The 19503-nt window shown below is 36.2% G+C and overlaps 2 pseudogenes; one reads left to right on the top strand and one right to left on the bottom strand.

Annotated features, from left to right (window-relative positions):
* Positions 1-10487: 10487 nt before the first annotated feature.
* On the bottom strand, positions 10488-11501 carry LOC107141610 (annotated as a pseudogene).
* Positions 11502-11837: 336 nt separating this feature from the next.
* LOC107141611 lies at positions 11838-12834 on the top strand (annotated as a pseudogene).
* Positions 12835-19503: the final 6669 nt, after the last annotated feature.

The raw sequence follows: 19503 nt of genomic DNA on the forward strand, positions 1-19503 counted from the left end.
AAGTGAAGGGAGGGGAGGGGAGATGTGAGGATAGGAAGAATTGTGGAATGAAATGGATATTATTACTTTATATGTAAATATGTGACTGAATGACCAATATGATTCTACAACGTATACTCAGAAAAATGAGAAATATAGCCCATCTATGTATGATATATCAAAGTGGATAAATGCATTCTACTATCATAACTACTTAAAACAAATTTAAAAATTAAATAAATAAATAAAATAGCCAGTACAATAAAGATTTAACAATTTAATAATTTAACAATAATTTGACAACAAATAATAATTTTAACAATGCAGTTGCATAAAGAAAATAATGGCAAAAGTCATATAAACTACATACATGAATTCTAATATTTAGTAGATGTCTCTATGGCTAAGATATTTATTCACTCAAATTTAGCAGCTGATTGAATAGGGGAAGGAGAATAAAGAAGAATTAGTGAAAATAAATAAATAAATAAATAAAAATAAAGTCACATATGCAATTAGGATATCTTAAAAATTGAATACAGGGGCTGGGGTTGTGACTCAGTGGTAGAGCACTTGCCTAGCATGCGTAAGGCACTGGGTTCAATTCTAAGCACCACATATAAATAAAGGAATAAAATAAAGGTCCATAGACATCTAAAAAAAATTTTTTTTAAAGAAAAAAAACTGAATACTATCTTATCCAAACAGCTCTACACAACTAAATACCAGTTCTAAAAATGAGGAAATTCAAGTAACTAAAAAGTTTAATGTAAAAATTTAGGTAAGTAAAATTAATAAGTTAAAGGCAAAATTACCAACAGAGGTCTCAATCCCCTTATCTAGCCAATGAAGGGACTGGGTCTAGAAAATCTAAGTTCCCTTTAATATCTTGATTTTGAGTATTCTATTTGTTGGTGATTGCTGTTCTAATAAATTACAACACAAACATATCCCAAGTATTCATAGTCAGTTTACATAACTCAAATTAATTTATCTCCCAATATGTATATCAATTCATTTTGAAACAATCTACTTCCCAACGTACACTGAGTGCCAATGTCCTGTCTTTTCAACTTCTATAAACATATTCACATATCTTTTGATAACAAATATTAAAATCTCTCCTTCAAACCTCCTTCTAGTTACTGCCCTTTCACATTCCTTTCTCAACCAAGCACTTTAAAAAAAATTACTGATTCACCTTCTCATATTTGATTTCACTAAAACTATTCCAGTGAAGGTCATCAACAGTGACTTTCCAACTGCCTACCCTAACAGACACTTTAAATCCTCATTTTATTTAGTCTGTCCACAGTAACCAACGCAACTGACCACCCTTTAAAAATTCTCCTCCCTTGCTTCTATAAAACTTAATACTTGGGTGCTGGGATTATAGTTTGTAGTAGAGCACTTGTCTAGCATGCATGAGGTACTGGGTTCAATCCCAGCACCACATAAAAATAAACAAAATAAAGGTATTGTGCCCATCTACAACTAAAAAACTATTTTTAAGAAAAGGCCATGGCAGGGCAGGGGTCATGGCTCAAAGGTAGAGTGCTTGCCTACCATGTGTGAGGCACTGAGTTCGATCCTCAGCACCACATAAAAATAAAATGAAGATATTGTGTTTAAAAAAAAAAAAAGAGAGAGAGAGAGAAAAGAAAAAAAAGGCAATGGCAAAACATTAAAAAAAAAATCTTAATTCTTGCTACTTATTTTCCTCCCCTATCTTGGCTTTTTCCCCTTTCTCTCTTAAATGTAATTTTTATAGTCTCATATTCTTTCTTATAATATTTTCTCTCACTCTCTATGTTCTCATTGGATGGTCTCATCTACTCTTCTGACTTTATTTTTCCCTAAAACCTAGCCTGTTTTCCTAAAACCTAACAAATCTCTTAACATTTCTTCTCCTAACTAAACTTTTCACCATACACTCAAATCATCTAAGCCTAAGAGCCATTCTACTGAGCAAAAAAAATCCTATCCTCAATCCTTTTCTTCTTCTTCGTCTTCTTCTTCTTCCTGCAGCTAAAGGCAGATTAAATGAGAAGAAAAGCAGTGAATGAGAGGGAGAAATTTACGAGGGGTCAGATTAGGGCTGGCTGACTATAAATTATTCCCAGCAAAAATAAGTGCAACAAAATTTCAGTATATTAAAATGATCTTGATACTTCATCTAGAATTTGCTATTGAAGAATCTAATCTAATCTGCAACAAAACTTAATTTGTTTCTATTTTCAAATATAATTTATGAAAGATTTAATAATATTTTCCTTAAATAAGTACTATACTAGGGCTTGGTGTATAGTTCAATGGTATAGAACTTGCCTAAAATATGTAAGGTCCTAGGTTCAACCCCTAGCACTGCAACAACAACAAAAGGAATTGGACTAAATGAAAAGCAATTCTTCTTCACTCTTCGAGTGGCTCCAAATTTCACACAGAAACCACCAGAAGATATACACAATTAATATATAATGCAACTAACATTTCTTTCATTTTAAGAGCCTGCTAAAGGGGCTGGGGTCATGGCTCAGTAGTAGAGCGCTTACCTCACAGATGTGAGTCACTGGATTCAATTCGCCGCACCGCATGTAAATAAATGAATAAAATAAAGGTCCATCAACAACAACAAAAAAAAATTTTTTTAAAAGGTCTGCTAAAGATATTACACAAATCCTAGATTTAATTTGCCTTTTTCCAAAGAAACTACAGAAACAAAGATTTTTGCTGAGAGAATGTCATAAGATCTAAGTGTCAAAAGATCAACTGCCATATCTTTTTTTGTTGATTTTAATACTTGTAGATGGACAGCATGCCTTTATTTTATTTATTTTTTTTATGTGGTGCTGAGGATCAAACCCAGTGCTTCACATATGTTAGGCAAGTGCTCTGCGACTGAGCTACAGCCCCAGCTCTGCCATGTCTTTATTTAGAAAGAAAAATTGTTCAGAGTAAGAAAATGTAGAATGCAAGCTTTTATATTTTAAAGGGCTGGGGCTATATAGCTCAGTGTTAGAGCACATATTTAGCACATGTAAGGCTCTGGGTTCTATCCCTAGTACACACACAGACCTGCAAAAAAGAAAGGAGGAGGGGGAAGTAGAGGAGGAGGAGGAGGGAGAAAAGAAAGCCCACACCTTTATTTTTGAAAAAATTATTAGCAGGCTGAGGTTGTGGCTCAGTGGTAAAGCACTTGCCTAATACGTGTGAGGCACTGGGTTCAATCCTTAGCACCACATAAAAATAAACAAATAAAACAAAGTTATTGTGTCCAACTAAAATACATATATATAATATATATATATGTGTATATATATATATATCTTAAAGTTATTAGCATAGAGTTACAATGAAGGAAAAAAAACAATGAAAGGTACACATTAAGAATCCTATCATTAGGCTGGGGTTGTGGCTCAGAGGTAGAGTGCTTGCCTAACACGTGTGAGGTACTGGGTTTGATTCTCAGCACCACATATAAATAAATGAATAAAATAAAGGTCCATCAACAACTTAAAAAATATTTTAAAAAAAGAATCCTATCATTAAAGCTTTTTCATATAATACAGTCAGTTAAACACTGACAGAGTTTATCTAGCCATGCTGTTGAATTTATAAAAAATTTAAAATAGGCTAGGTAAATGTATGAAGTAATCTTTTGGTTGCTTAAAAGCAACCAAACATAAAATGGGATGAGTTTAGATAACTCTAGTGGTTCTCAAAGTGTGGTCCACAGACCTCAGGGAATTCACATGACTCTTTCAGGAAATATCGAAGGTCAAAACTATTTTTGTTAATAACACTAATGTCTTACTCTGCCCTTTTCACTGAGATGACAATTGCAGTAAAAGTGAAAAAATAAGTGAGCAGAAGTGCTTGCACTTTAGTACAAATCAAGACAGCAAAAACAAATTGTACCAGCAGTCATACTCTTCACTGCCATGCACTCTCAGTTTGGGGTGGGGGATCAATTATACTTGATTGACAAAATTATTAATTTAGTTAAATATTAATTTTTATTAAATTTTCCATTTCCTGAGTCAATGTCTTTTCAATAGTCTTTGTGGGCTAGGGATATACAGCTCAGTGGTAGAACCTTTAGCTAACACTGCAACAAGGACCAGAGTTCAATTCCCAACACTTAAAAAAAAAAAATAAAGTTCTGTGCTATAACGGAAAATACAAAAAAGGCACTCTGCCACATACCAAAATGCAATGATTGTCTCAAAAAGGAACTTGCAGAATTGATGCTAAAACTCAGCCACTTTTTCCATGTAACTATTGTTACTTTTAAGAAAAGAGAGTTAAAAGAATTGCAGTAGCAGAAGGGGATTCAAAGAAGAGAAGCTGTGTAAGATATAAGATATGCTTTCAAGTCATCTACAGTAAACTGGATGGAATTGGAGAGTATTATTTTGAGCAAAATAAGTCAGACTCAGAGAAAAGTATCATGTTTTCTCTCATATGTGGAAGATAGAGGGAAAAGACAGCAGAAAAAAAGAATGCCAGGTAAGTACAGAGGACACCATTAGGGTAGAAGGGGGAAGATCAGGGGGAGGGAGAAAGGTGTTGGGGAGTGAAGATGATCAAATTATGTTTTTATGTATATACAAATATGCCACAATGAAACTCAACATTCTGTATAAATACACACCAACAAAAAGAATAACAATAAATGCAATATAAAAACAATGCTATCAACCTTCCAATAACTGATAATATAAACCCAAAGACATCTAAATTTGCTATTATTTATGTCTGCCTCAAATAATTCTTATAATCTAAATCACCATGCAATGTTCTAGGAATTATACTGACAACTACCAAATTCAAAATATTAAACTTTTCTCTTAGAAGAATCCAAAGTTCTAAACCAATTTGATACTATTAACAATAACACTCCAGAATCTCCACAGCAGCACATAAGTAAGTGTTCTACATTGGCAGATACATCCATAAAGGCACAGCCCCCAGCCCCAATGAATTTTCCCTGTCTCCCATTTACCCCTTCCCAAGTGATTCTATACACTAATTCAATCATATTTTTGCCCCTGGTATCCTCTCATACATAAACAAGCACAACAGTCCCCATTGCAGACTAGAGTCCCATTATACTTACAGTGGGTCTTTTGTTTCTCTAACTTGTAAGACAAAGGATTTCAATATAACCTTCTCCACCAGTTTTTATTTTTCTTTTTTCTTTTTGGTTTGGTTTGGTTTTTTGCCCCTGACAATGTCTTTTATTCTTTGTTCTTGCCTAATTACACTGGTAGTTCCTCCAAAAATGGTGACTGGTAGACATATTCTCTTGTTTCTGAATATTGTAGGAACTCTTTAGTACTTCACTATTAACCCTGATGTGAGATTTTGTCATGCTCATATAATTAAAAACAAGAAGAGATCAATAGTTTCTTTACACTGTTATTCAATACTGGTCTATTCTGATTTTTTTGATAGTGCTGGGGATCCAACACAAGGCCTTGCACGTGCTAGGCAAGCATTCTACCACTGAGTTACATCTCAGCTCTTAATTTATTTTTTTAATATTTTTATTAGTTGGTGAAATTTTTTATTTTATTTATTTGTATGTGGTGCTGAGAATCGAACCCAGTACCTCACATATGCTGGGCAAGCACTCTACCACTGAGCCACAATCGCAGCCCCATATTTTTTGTATTTCTTTTTTGTATGTATGGAATATATACATAATAAAATTTTAAGCATTTTCAAGTATACAGTTTGGTGTCAATAAGTACATTCACATTATTATACAACAATCACCTTCATCCATCTCCAGAACTTTTTCATCTTCCCAAAGACACTCTACCCATTAACCAATAACTTCCTAATTCCTCCTTGACCCAGCCTCTGACAACCACCATTCTACTTTCTGTCTTTATGAACTGCTAATCACATTATTTTCCTAAAAGGTTGCGGGACTTTCCCCCAAATCACCCAGCTGATTACTAGCATATAAAATTCAAAAGCATACATTTTAAAAGGAAAGCAGCACTCTTCTATAGCCAGAATCACTAAGTCAAGCCAAATCATTTCCTTTTTTGCCTCAACACCCTACCTTGGTTTGTTGGGTTTCTGCAAGGTATTTATTTGAGAAAGTTTCTCATTATCTTCTAATGGATAAATGTATAAATTAGGGTCATATTTTAATGCAGTTAATTCCTAATAGGCTAAATAGCGTTGACCATAGATATTATCTTTCTCAAGGTACATCTATAATGGTATGGCCTAGAACTCGATTCTTGATCTTATCCTGTTCGATATTTTTTGATATGGCCACTTTATAGTCCAATGATGAAATCTGTAATATGATATAAAGAAAAGTATAATAACTAGATCTGTTGGATCAAAGAATCCATGTTTAAAAGATTGAATCAAACTAAATACCATCTAATTCACAGTACTTTTATAGATACCTAGTTCTATACTTGTGTTTTAAATGACCCAAATTTTAAAAGTTTCTAAAATAAATAAAACTTAAATTAAATCAAAAGACTTAAACTAGTTTCTACAATGATTAAGAAAAAAAATCATCAAGGAATGAAAAGAAAAAGAAAATTCATAAGGAAGCTGAGCATGGTGGTGCACACTTGTAATCCCAGCCGCTTGGGAGGCTGACACAGGAGATCACGAGTTCAGAGCCAGCCTCAGCAACAGTGAGGCGCTAAAGCAATTCAGTGACAGCCTGTCTCTAAATAAAAAAATAAAAAATGGGGCTGGGAAGTGGCTCAGTGGTCAAGTGCCCCTGAGTTCAATCCCCATTAACCGCCCCCCCCCCCAAAAAAAAAAGCCATCAGGAAACAAGCAACGAGCTATGCAATCTCAAACTGCACTATTCTGGTGGGGAGATTATTATGTTCCATGCTAACCCGATCAATTGCTCAGTTCCTTTTAACCAGCATTCACTGAGCACCATCTAAGTGCCAGACCACACCTGAAATACTTGTTTTCTATTCTAAGTACAAAACTTGTATTTCATATTGACAAACATATTCAAGAGAAAATAATGAAGAAATTAAGATTTCTAGAAAAGATTTTAGTTACAGCTGGACATGGTGGCTCAATTTGAGAGGCTGGGCAACTTTACAAATCCCTGTATCAAAATAAAAATAAAAAGGGCTGGGAATATAGTACAACAATAGATGAACCATGGGATCAATCCCCAGTACTGCAAAAAAAAAAAAAAAAAAAAGGAAAAACAAAAACAAATTTTAGCTACAAATCATAAAAGCAATTCAGAAAAATGTAATCAAAGGATCATTATAACAATAATACCTAACATTGCTTAGTAGTTAGTATGTTTAGCAGCCATAAAGGTGTGTCACTTGTATCACTCTTCATGAAAGAACTTGCCAATGGGAGGGGGGATAGTAGAGGATAGGAAAGGTAGCAGAATACAACAGTTACTAATATGGCATTATGTAAAAATGTGGATGTGTAACCGATGTGATTCTGCAATCTGTATTTGGGGTAAAAATGGGAGTTCATAACCCACTTGAATCTAATATATGAAATATGATATGTCAAGAACTTTGTAATGTTTTGAACAACCAATAAAAAAATAAAAGAAAGAAAGAACGAACGAACGAACGAACTTGCCAATAAGCTGCTAGGTATATAATTATACACGTCTCTAGCTGCAGTCCCTTCAGGATCCCCTGCTTTTAATATGAAGTCATGTACTTCCTGGGCAGTCCCAGCCAATGACTGATCACAGCCCGAGCACTAAGGTCTGGCCATTTCTGTAATCTCAGAACTTCAGATAATTTTTGCTCTAAGAGTCTTCACTATGTTTTCAGATACTGTCCTAAGGCTCTCCCTGACAGTTCTGCCTCATCCTCCTTTCTTTTCACAGAAGTCCGTCCCTTTCACATAAACCTCTTGTATTCCTAACCTCTTTTATTCTTAGAAGCTATTTCCCAAATGACTCCAACTGACATGTTTGATACCACAAATGGATTAAGAATGCAGGAGGTAAGATGGAGCTTGGAAACTAGGTTATTTGCTATCCTACTGACAATGAGAATCTCATCCTAGTTGGGGATGTGAGGTACGGACAATCCTTGGCACAAGGTGGTGACCTAAGTTTGAACTAATGCTTTCACAAGTTTTATGGAGAACAGTCCCAGTGAGAAACACTCTGACTAGTATAAAGATTCATGTGTCTGAAAAGTATAAGGAATACATTATATATACAACAACAATGGAATTGGCTAGCTGTTAGATTGCATTGACTCCCCAGAAAGGGCAGTTAACAAACAGTTGAAAACTAAATGTGAAGGCCAGAGGTCTCTTTGGAAGCCCACAAAGAGATTCTTATCACCTACAGTGGGAGAACAGTAAAAGATGAAGAGCAAATTCAAGGTGATTAAAGAACCTTACTTCAAAGATAATGGAACACTACACCAGGGGGCAAGTATCCACCAGGGCAAGTATGTTATATCAAAATCAGGTCTTTAGAAAATCTAGAAGCCTCACAGATAGGATAGGGTCCTCTAAGATGGTTGTCCTCAAAGACTGCCATCCTCCAGACTCCTTTGAACCCTAAGAGTCTGCAAGAATGAGTCAGTACTCCCCATTATGCAGGAACACAATTCAGAGGCCTTTCAGCTATAAGGTAACTCCGGATTTGCCTCCATCTCCACTCCTGGCTGCCATGATAGTAGCTAATGCTAAATCTGTCAAGGACATGTTGGGCCTGAAATAGGAGAAAGTTACTATAAATCTCAAACTATAAGAATAAACCAGCAGATTGGAGGAATATCAGTGGTGCTAGATTTTGAGGGGAGGCAGGAACATTAGACTAAGATAAAGTTTACTGAGGCAGTGGGGGCTGGGGCACTCAGACAATGGAAATTAACACTGTGGCATGGACCTGGGGGTGGTATAAACTCACTGCTATGATGGTTCCTGAAAGCCCAGAAAAAATGATGGCACTGAATAGGATTGAAATGCCTGAACTGACATGGCAGAGAGTGAAGGATAGAATTAGTAGGCTCAATAAATTGGGTATGGTAGAACGGATATATTATGTAAGGTCAGACCATTCACCAAGGTCATCGGGAATATACTGGTATGAGAGGCACCAACATTGCTAAGAAGTCCAGTGATGTTTCTTCCCTAAAGGAAAAGTTGTCACAGAGCTTGTTTGGCTTATTAAAAGCAATAAAAATAGTGGGCATTGAAGCAACAATAGCCAGGTGGCAACATTTAAACACCAGAAACATTAGTGCATCAGTTATTTTTTTAATTTATTTATTTGTGCTAATTAGTTATACATGACAGCAGAATGCATTTCAATTCATAGTGCACAAATAGACCACAATTTTTCATTTCTCTGGTTGTACACAAAGTGTATCAATTATTATTATGACTGACAAGGTGGGAGGCAATCAACAAGGGTTGACCCTCAGGGAACTGTAGATATAGTTAATGGAATAGTGTCATTAGGAGAAAAACAGTCAACAACAGTTCTGCTTATTATATACAATCAAAACAAGGCAAGAAAAAGCAGAAGACTAAGAATGACTGTCCCAGTAAAAATCCACTAGCCCTTACCCAATAACTGGACCTGAGCCAGTTGTCAAATCCAGACCCACTGACTTAACACATAGTGTGAAGAGAGAGAGACTCAGAACAGCATATCTATCTGTCTATTACATCAATGAAATTGTGTTGATCTTGTTGAGGAGCAAGAAGTGGCTTACATGCTGAAGGGCTGGTAAGATATATGTGCTCCAAGGGGGGGAACCCTACAATCATTCATCAGTATTGACAGGGGATTGGTTCCAGGATCCTGTGCCCTCATGGACACCAGAATCTATGGATACTCAAATTCCTTATATAAAATGGCATAGTTCTTGCTTATAAACTACACACATCCTCCTGATTTAAGTCATCTCTAGATTACTTATAATTCATAGTGCAATGTATATGTTATGTAAATAGTTGTTTGTTATACTGTATTGTTTAGGGAATAATGGCAAGAGAAAAGCCTGTACATGCATCAGTACAAATGCATTTTTCCCAAATATTTCCAATCCATAATCAACTGAATCTGTAGATGTAGAATCCATGGACACATAAATTAGGACTCAGCCATTTAAGAGTCCAGTGGTCAGGTTCATGCCAATGCATATCTGCAAAGCACAAAGCAATCTTGTGTCCCCAACAAAAAAAAAGAATAAGTAGAAGGGCTAGAGATATGGCTCAGTGTTAAAGCACTTGCCTAGCATGCACAAGGCCCCGGGTTCAATTCCCAGCATGGCAACAAAATAAATAAATAAACAACCGGGCATACTAGTACACACCTGTAAGTAATCCCAGCAACTCAGGAGCCTGAGGCAGGAGGATCACAAGATCAAAGCCACCCTCAGCAAGTTGGTGAGACACTGTCTCAAAATAAAAAATATAAAAGGTCTGGGGATGTGACTCAGTGGTTAAGGCCCCCTGGTACCAAACTTAAATACATAAATAAAAAGAGTGGCTTCTTCAGATTCTTTTTTTATAATTAATATTTTTAATGTGCAGAGTTTGTAATACAAGGGCAGAGATTCCTCTTGGATTCAAGTTTTTTATAAATTCTCAATGGGCTGGTGAGGCCAATAGGGATATTTCTTCTTGTCTAATTTGGTTTCTGGGAAGACTTCATTTAAGTCCTCAATGGTCATCTGATCAAATGGAATTATGTTCTTCATTTTCTCCAGCCGTTTCTCATATTCTTTAATCCTGGCCTTTGAGAGAGACACAAACTCAGCACAACTTTTTACATCTTCCTTTTCTTCAGCATCCTGTGCAGTATATTTATCCTCTAGCCAAGGAACCTTCAGGGCATTAAACTTCTTTTCAAAGTCATCCACCAAACCCGCCTTGGCAACATTGCCTTGTAGTAAGCCCAGTCAATAGCTGGTGGTTTCTCAGGCAGAGTAGCCAACCTAGAGGTGAGGATCTCATTCCAGGACTTCAGGGAGTTAGCAATAGCCTTTTGGTTTCGGGGAATGATCTCCCCAAAAGCTACCCAGTCAATGGTTTTTAGAGCAAGTTTGTGCCCAGCCATCTTGGGATCCTTCACCGACCCCAGGAGAGTGTGCTTCTTCAGATTATAAAGGCAGCACATTCTATACACAGGATGCTACTGTGACCTATATATGAGGTGACACAAAAGGCTACCAGCTTTGAGTAGGGGAAACAACTGTGCAGCACCTCCAGACTGTATTACAACACTTAATTGTGGGAAAAGATGTGGTATAGGGCTGATAGCAAGCCCCAGTGGAAGAATTAAAATGCAGGACCCTAGAATTCTACAGAAAAGCCATGCTTGATCATGGGTACCATGTGTCCAGAACTTTTTGATAATGAGCTAACTATGATTCTCCCAGTCACAAAGCCAGATGAGCTCAGCAGTAACTCATTATAAAATGCAAATGGTGCATGAAGAATTGAACTTTCTGAAACAAAACCAAAGGCATAAGTAAGCTACATAAACAGGTAGCCAAGACTTCCCTGACATCCACCACGGTTTTACCAGCACCCCTTCCTCAGCTCACATCCATAGCTGTTTAGGGGATCCTTTGGGATTAAAATGGGAGGGAAAAAAAAAGCAGAAGCTTGGCTTATAAACAGATCAGCTCAGTATGTGAATACATGCTGAAAATAAACAACTCCAATATAGTCACACTTAAGGTTGACCTTGACAGTGAAATGAGAAAACCTTCCTAAAAGAACTTTTAAGTGGTGCACCTGGTTATGATTTGTGTAGAAAGAAAAGTATCCTGGCCACTCCCACTGGGGGTCGCAGGGTGGCAGAGACACAGCAGGCGACACTCTGTACCCTTGCGAACATGGTGCTTCAAGTGGTGCAGAGCGCACTAGCTTCAGCCTGCAGCTTGCGCAGTCCCTGTGCCCGCAGCTCTCTGCCCGCCGCAGCCCTGGTGGGTGAGGGCAGACGCCGTTTGGACGCTGCTCACTGGCCTGCTCTGCTCTCTGTGTGTAAATTCACAGAGAAACATGAATAGATAACTACAGAAAACAGTATTGGAACAGTGGGAATCAGCAGTTTTGCACAGGAAGCTCTGTAGTCTGCGTGAAGTTGGGACAAAATTGAAAAAACAAGATGAGTTTGGTGCTTTGGAAAGCGTGAAAGCTGCCAGTGAACTCTATTCTCCTCTACCAGAAGTAACTGAAATTAATAAGGCACTTGCAGAAAACCCAGGGCTTGTGAACAAATCTTGTTGTGAAGATGGTTGGCTGATAAAGATGTCACTGAGTGACCCTTCAGAACTAGATGACCTATTGAGTGAAGAAGCATATGAGAAATATGTAAAAATCTATTGAGGAGTGAAAATGGCACCCTAAATAAACTAGTGTAAAATAACTTCGGCAGTTGTCTTAAGTTAGTGGTGGACAGAAGACATAAAAACTACTCTCAACACTGCTACTGGAAGAAGATACCCCTTAACTTCCCAATGACTGCAGATAAACACAATATGCATCTTTTTTACAATTCCTTATGATTTTTAGAGTAGGCGTTAGGTTAATATCAGAATTCATAAAATTATCTGTGGTAAAAACTACTTATAAAAAGTATATAATTCAAGGATAATCTTGTTATAAGCCTAACAAAATATTGTAACTTGCTTACATCCATCCCTGGATTTGGATCAGTATACTTAATGATTTTCCATTGGAAAAACTGGGCATGGAGGAAAATGTATGTTGTACAGTGTCAGAAGAACACTACTGTCTTAATGTTCTGCATTTACTGGTGTTATTTTTAATACATTGAAACAACAGCTTGCAGCAAAATAACAAAATATTCAACTTCATAAAAAAAAAAGAAAAAAAAGAGAAAGAAAGAAAAGTATCCTGGGGTAAGAATATATATACAGACTCATGGACAATGCCAAATGAACTTGCCAACTGGTCAGAAGCCTTTAAGGAAAAATAATGTGATAAGAGGGGCCAGGAACAGTGGTGCACACCTGTAATCCCAGTGGAGGATCTCAAGTGAGAGGCCAGCCTCAGCAATTTTGCAAGATCCTCAGCTACTTAATGAGATCCTATCTCAAAATAAAAATTTAAAAAACTGGGGATGTAGCTCAGTATAAAGCACCCCTGGGTCCAATCTCCGTAATCCCCACCAAAAAAAAAAAAAAGTGCAACAGGTATGGGTAGAGGCAAATAAATACCTAGGGCTATGGAAATAATATGTAAATAGTTGTTATTCTATATTGTTTAGGGAAAAAGTACAACAAAAAAAGCCTGTAAATGTTCAGTACAGATGCACTTTTTTCCAAATATTTCCAATACACAGTCAATTGAATATGGGAGTAACAAAGTATAAAAATCTGTTTTATGTATTATGCCCACCAGAAAGCATCTGATGCAGAAAAGACACTGAACAAACAGACAAAATGATTCTGCTGACATATGCCATCCCAGAACTAGCATGATGAGGAAATGAACAAAGGTCACTCTGGCAGAAATAGAGATAAGGACAGAGAATAAAGGGTGGACTTCCATCTCCCAATCCTAATTCTGAATGTCCAACCTATGAGCAACAGAGACCAACATCAAAGCCCACAAGACAAAAAACATAAATCAAGCAAGTTGACTACACTGTGCCCCTTCTATCTCAGAAGGGCCAGCAAATGAGTCTCACTAGTACAGGTCACTTATTATAGATATGGGTTTGCCTTTCCTGTCAATACAGTCCTAACTATCACCATGTACATGAGAGCTTTCATAATACTTACTCTGGTTTGGATATGGTCTGATTGTGGTTCCCAAAGTTTCATGGGTTGAAATTTAATCTCCACTGTGAGGTGTTAAGAGAAAGCAAATTTAATTCATCAAGGGGCGCTTACCAACGAGCCACATCCCCAGCCCTTTTTATTTTTTTGAGACAGGGCCTTGCTAAGTTGCTGAGGTTGGCTTTGAACTTTCCTCCTGCCTCAACCTCTCAAATTGCTGGGATTACAGGCATGTGCCATAACACTGAGCTAAAGGTAGTTTAACTAAAATTTGAAACCAAGCAGCCTGCTCCACTGCATGTACTTTTAATCAATATGCTAGGGGGAGTATTAACTTGTCAACTTTAGACATTAGGATGAAACAATTATTTATTCTATATAGTTTCAGAATGCAAAACAACAAAATGACAGATACTTAGAGGAAAGCAAATTTTTTTGCCAAACATAAAAGAAAACTTTCTAATGACAGTAAACAACAACAAAATGATATTCTTCAGGAAATAATCAGGGCCTATCAACCAAGAGTCAAATGTTCATTAAAATTGTGAGAATGAAGCAGATAAAAGTTGACCTACATCAGTAAAAGGCAAATTACTAAGTACCATGTTGGGGGAAAAAGAATGCCAGGGCCAAATAAGTTTGGGTTAATATATAGCTGAACAAAGTTAAACAACTCTCTTAATTTTTACTCTGTCTTTAAAATATTAATGTGTATTTGCAAATCTGTACTTGATCTATATAGAATGCTGAAAGCCCAAACTTATGTGACCAAAGAACATTTCTTTGCACCTAGGGAATACACTAGAAATCCTAGCCTAGGACAATATCTTTCCAAAGTCAAGATTCAGTAATCCAAGGATTCCAGAAGAAACTAATAAAGAAAAGGATAATAATTTTCTAGCTTTCCAGAAAGTCTAAACATTACCCATCTCTAATACTATTAGTATCTCTAATACCTTGAGAGTGGAAAAGCTATATAAAAGTTTTGTCATCAAAACTCACTTTATCCTTTCTGAATGCAAAATGTTCCTTCCTTTGTTTTATAAATAAACTCTGAAGATCTACAAGTAATAGGGCCACATTTTAATTATTAAATGTTCATGTTGTGACCAGCAGGAGAGCTTTAATTATTTCAAGTGTGCTATTTATGACCTTGTTATTTTCATGTAACACAGCTCCAGATATATTTTTTCTCAAACATATGTACACTATCACAAGAAAAGACAGAAGAAAGGGTTGCATCTTTTGTGTAGCCTTATGTGTCACCTCATATATGGGCCACAGTAGCATCCTGTGTATAGAATGTGCTGCCTTTAGAATCTGAAGAAGCCCACTCTTTATTTATGTATGTATATATGTATGTATGTATGTATGTATTTATGTTTGGTACCAGGGGGCCTTAACCACGGAGCAACATCCCCAGACCTCTTATATTTTTTATTTTGAGACAGTATCTCACCAACTTGCTGAGGGTGGCTTTGATCTTGTGATCCTCCTGCCTCAGGCTCCTGAAGCATTAGCTACAGAAAGAAGGGGCCCCCAATCACAAACTAATTTCAGAGTTTCAGGGGTTTTATTCAGAAATATATTATCTTTATTGATTACAAGGAAAACTTTTACGTAAATTATAATCTCTTGGTCTTGGATTTCCCACCTTCCTCAGCCACCACTGTCCATAGTTCCTCATTTCATCTATGATAGTTCATCACCAGTGACTGGAGTCACCTACATGCCATCTATCTTTTCACCTGGTTCTCCTTTAGAATATGAAATATAATAAATGCATAAGGGCCTTGCTATCTGATCTACCACTAATTTTCAGATCACAAAACTGAGACTCAGATCAATTTTTATATTTATGCAGTAATAGCAAATGAAACATTTATCAACTTCAAAAATACCAGTATATGAAAGCAGAAAGTCCCAAAATATATACAATACATACATACCCAACTTTTTTCTTATACAAAATGCTATGCCAATAGCATACTTCCAAGGCAAATATCCACCAAAGTCAATCAACTAATTTGTACTCTCCCAATATGAATACTTCCTGAAGCACTGCGGAAAACCAGTAGATAAAACAAACACAGACACATGGGAAGATTCACAAGAGGAAAAAATGTAGACTGTAGTCAGACATACATGGATTTGAAATCATGGATGTGGAAAATCAATAAAACTCTCCAAGCCTCAGTTCCCTCAACTGTAAATATGCATAATACTATGGATATTATAAGGTCATTTTAATGGTTGAAAATAACATACATGAAACACCTTACAGAAAGATGGCACACTGTAGTTAAAGCTTTTGTATTACACAAGTAATAAAATGTAAAAGAAAACAAGGAAAACTTCATGAACTTGAAATCTTGGAAGAATTGATACAGAAAAAAAGGAATGAGAAATGATCAGATTGGAACCAAATCCTGAAGGGCTGTTTGACAGGTTCAAGAATTTCAACCTCATTTCTTAAACACTGAGCAGGAATTTCCAAGAGTGACTTCACAGTAACCTCAAAAATAATTTACCTCAGCTACTAATTTTAAAACAAACAGAAACTATGGGTGATTATTACACATCACTAGAATCATACCAAGGTCTACATGATGTATTTTGAAACTGAGGCTTTTCACAAACTGGCAAGTGTTTTATTTCCATTACTTTTTAGAGTTTCTCTTGTTCAACTGAAAGTGAAAAATGGACAGTAACAATTACATAAATCCTAACAGAAAATTTCACAAAATTTTGAAATTGCTTGCTTGATTTATTTTACTTAAGAGAATTTTGAAATATTTTGTTGTGTTATGAAATAGTAATAAAAACATGCATCATTTACTCTTTATTTTAATAAAACAAATTCTGGCAGATAAAATACCAAGCCTTAACCAGGAAGATTAGCAAAGAATTAAATCAAAAAAATGCTTGCCTTTTCATGAATTCTACCAAAAAGGCTCCAAAATTACTGTTTTTATAACTTAATATGGAAATAATGGTGTGCAAAGTAACTGAAAAATTGTGTAACAAACCAGTGGAAAACTTTCACCTCAGTTCAAAGTCAGCACTACAGGTTTCCAAAGTGATTTTCAGTGGGAAAACATTGTGGATATTCCATTGTATATAGAAATTAAGGACCAAAACTTGTATTTTGTTTATAAAATAATGGTTCCCTGCAGTATTTTCTAACTGGCCTGAAAAATCTTTTTAGAAACTTTAGCAAGTCACTATTGCTGTATTTGAACTATCTCCTACAAACCCTCATAGAAAAGTTTTACTACCTTGAATGGAGTACAAAAAAGAGGTTAATAAGAATAAAAAACAATGACTAATTTATATTTATATAAAAGTATATACCATTGATAAGTAATGACAATCTTTAAAATCTGTCAAACATGAGTCCTTTGGAATGTTTATATTCAACTGGACTTTAAATTTTTAGAAATGTTTCAGTAGAGTTAAAGGAAAACTAAACCTAGGGCTTACAATTGCCTTTTTTATTATTATTAACAACAAATATTACTGATACACATTAACAGGTTTCTCTGTGACATTTGCATATATGCATATATTGGTGGAAAGAAGGGAGGATGAAAGGGGGTAATGGGAAGGTGGATATGATCAATGTACAACTGCCTTTTGTTAAGAAATATTCTTAAAAGACAGCCTTTTAAATAGCACAAGTCCACACACTACCATTCCCATCACTTACCCAATGTGATTAACCAGTTCTAATAACTGAATTCACTGCTTACTAAACAGGAAACTAGAAAGTTCATAGCTTTTGTCCTGATGCCAAAACCATTCCTTATCATCAAACAATCTGTCAATCTATCTGCCAGTAAAAACTTCAACAATGATTATATGCAAAAATTATAAACCTCAAATAGAACCTTACCTTACCACTTCACACTAAGATGATTATAATTAAAGAAACAGATATCAAGTGTTGGTAAGGATGTAAAGAAACTGGAACCCTCATTGTTGGGAATTTTAAAAAGGTACAGCCACTTTGTAAAACAGTATGCGGCATTTCCTCAACAGGTGAAACAGTTATCATATGACCAGCAATTCCACTCCTGTCTATCCCCAAAAAATATATGTTCACACAATAATTTATACAGAAATGAGAAATAACATTCCTAACAATATTATTCATAACAGCCAAAAAGTGGAAATAACCCAACTTAAAAATGAATAAAAGTGATATATTCATACAAAAGAACATTATTTGTCGATAAAAAAATTAACTATTAATGCATGTTGTTGAACCCTGGAAAAATGCTAATTGATAGAAACCAGTTATATATTATATGATTCCATTTATATTAATTGTCTGAATCCACAGAAGTAGAAAGTATATTAGTGGTTGCCTTGAGCTGAGGGAATTGGGAGGATATTGGAGATGAGGCTAATGGGTACTGGTTGGGAGTGATGAAAATGTTCTAAAATTAGATAGTAATGGGGCTGGGGATGTGGCTCAAGCGGTAGCGCGCTCACCTGGCATGCGTCTGGCCCGGGTCGATCCTCAGCACCACATACAAACAAAGATGTTGTGTCCGCCATGAAGTGAGCAGTCTAGTGCATCTAACACTCCCTCTATGGTATGCTGCCTGCCACGGGCCCCCAAATGACAGGCCAACCAACCATGGACTGACACCTCCCAAACTGTGAGTCAAAATAAAGCTGTCCTCTTTTTAAAAAAATAAAAAATAAAATAAATAAAATTAGATAGTAGTGATGTTTGCATAACTCTGTGAATATACTGAAAGTCACTGAATTTTACACTTTAAATGGGTCAATTATATGGTATTTGAATTATACCTCAATAAAGCTATTATAAAAAATAAACTTTTGCTAGGGGTGGTGGCTGGGGAAGCTGAGGCAGGAGGATTGCAAATTCAAAGCCAGCCTTAGCAATGGGGAGGCACTAATCAACTCAGTGAGACCCTGTCTCTAAATAAAATAAGAAACAGGGCTGGGGATGCAGCTGAGTGGTCGAATACCCTGAGTTCAATCCTCAATACCCACCCACACAAAAAAATACTTTGACGGGGGCACAGTGGCACAGGGCTATACTCCCAGCGGCTCAGGAGGCTGAGGGAGGAGGACTGAGAGTTCAAAGCCAGCCTCAGCAAAAGAGAGGTACTAAGCAACTCAGTGAGATCCTGTCTCTAAGTAAAATACGAAACAGGGCTGGGGATGTGGCTCAGTGGTCAAATGCCCCTGGAGTTCAATCCTCAGAGAAAGTAAGGAAGGAAGCAAGCAAGCAAGTTTATTATAGGTAAAGGCCCAAGGCAGCAAAAGCATTAAGTTTAAATAAGTAAATGCAAGAATTTAAAACAAAGAAACAATTTGCAGAAAAAAAAATGAGACTTTTGTAAACAGTTCTATAATATAAAATCCCAAATACCTCAAAATTCCCACCAATGAGGGCTGGGTTTGTAGCTCAGTGGTAGAGCACCGGCCTCGCATGTGTGAAGCACTGAATTTGATCCTCAACATCATATAAAAAAAAATTTTTTTTAAATCAAAAAGTCATTGGATTTACATTAGTCAAGGGAAAAGTAGAACTTAAGGCACATTGATGGGAATTTTTAATATTTTGTTAGTTGTTGATGGACACTTATTTTATTTATTTATATGTGGTGCTTAGAATCGAACCTAGTGCCTCACACGAGTGAAGCAAGCACTCTACCACTGAGCTAAAGCCCCAGCCCACTTTTTCTTGATTTTAATGTGTGTCCATAGAGATCTT

Source organism: Marmota marmota, unplaced genomic scaffold (assembly GCF_001458135.2).
Source record: "Marmota marmota marmota unplaced genomic scaffold, marMar, whole genome shotgun sequence".
NCBI lineage: Eukaryota > Metazoa > Chordata > Mammalia > Rodentia > Sciuridae > Marmota > Marmota marmota.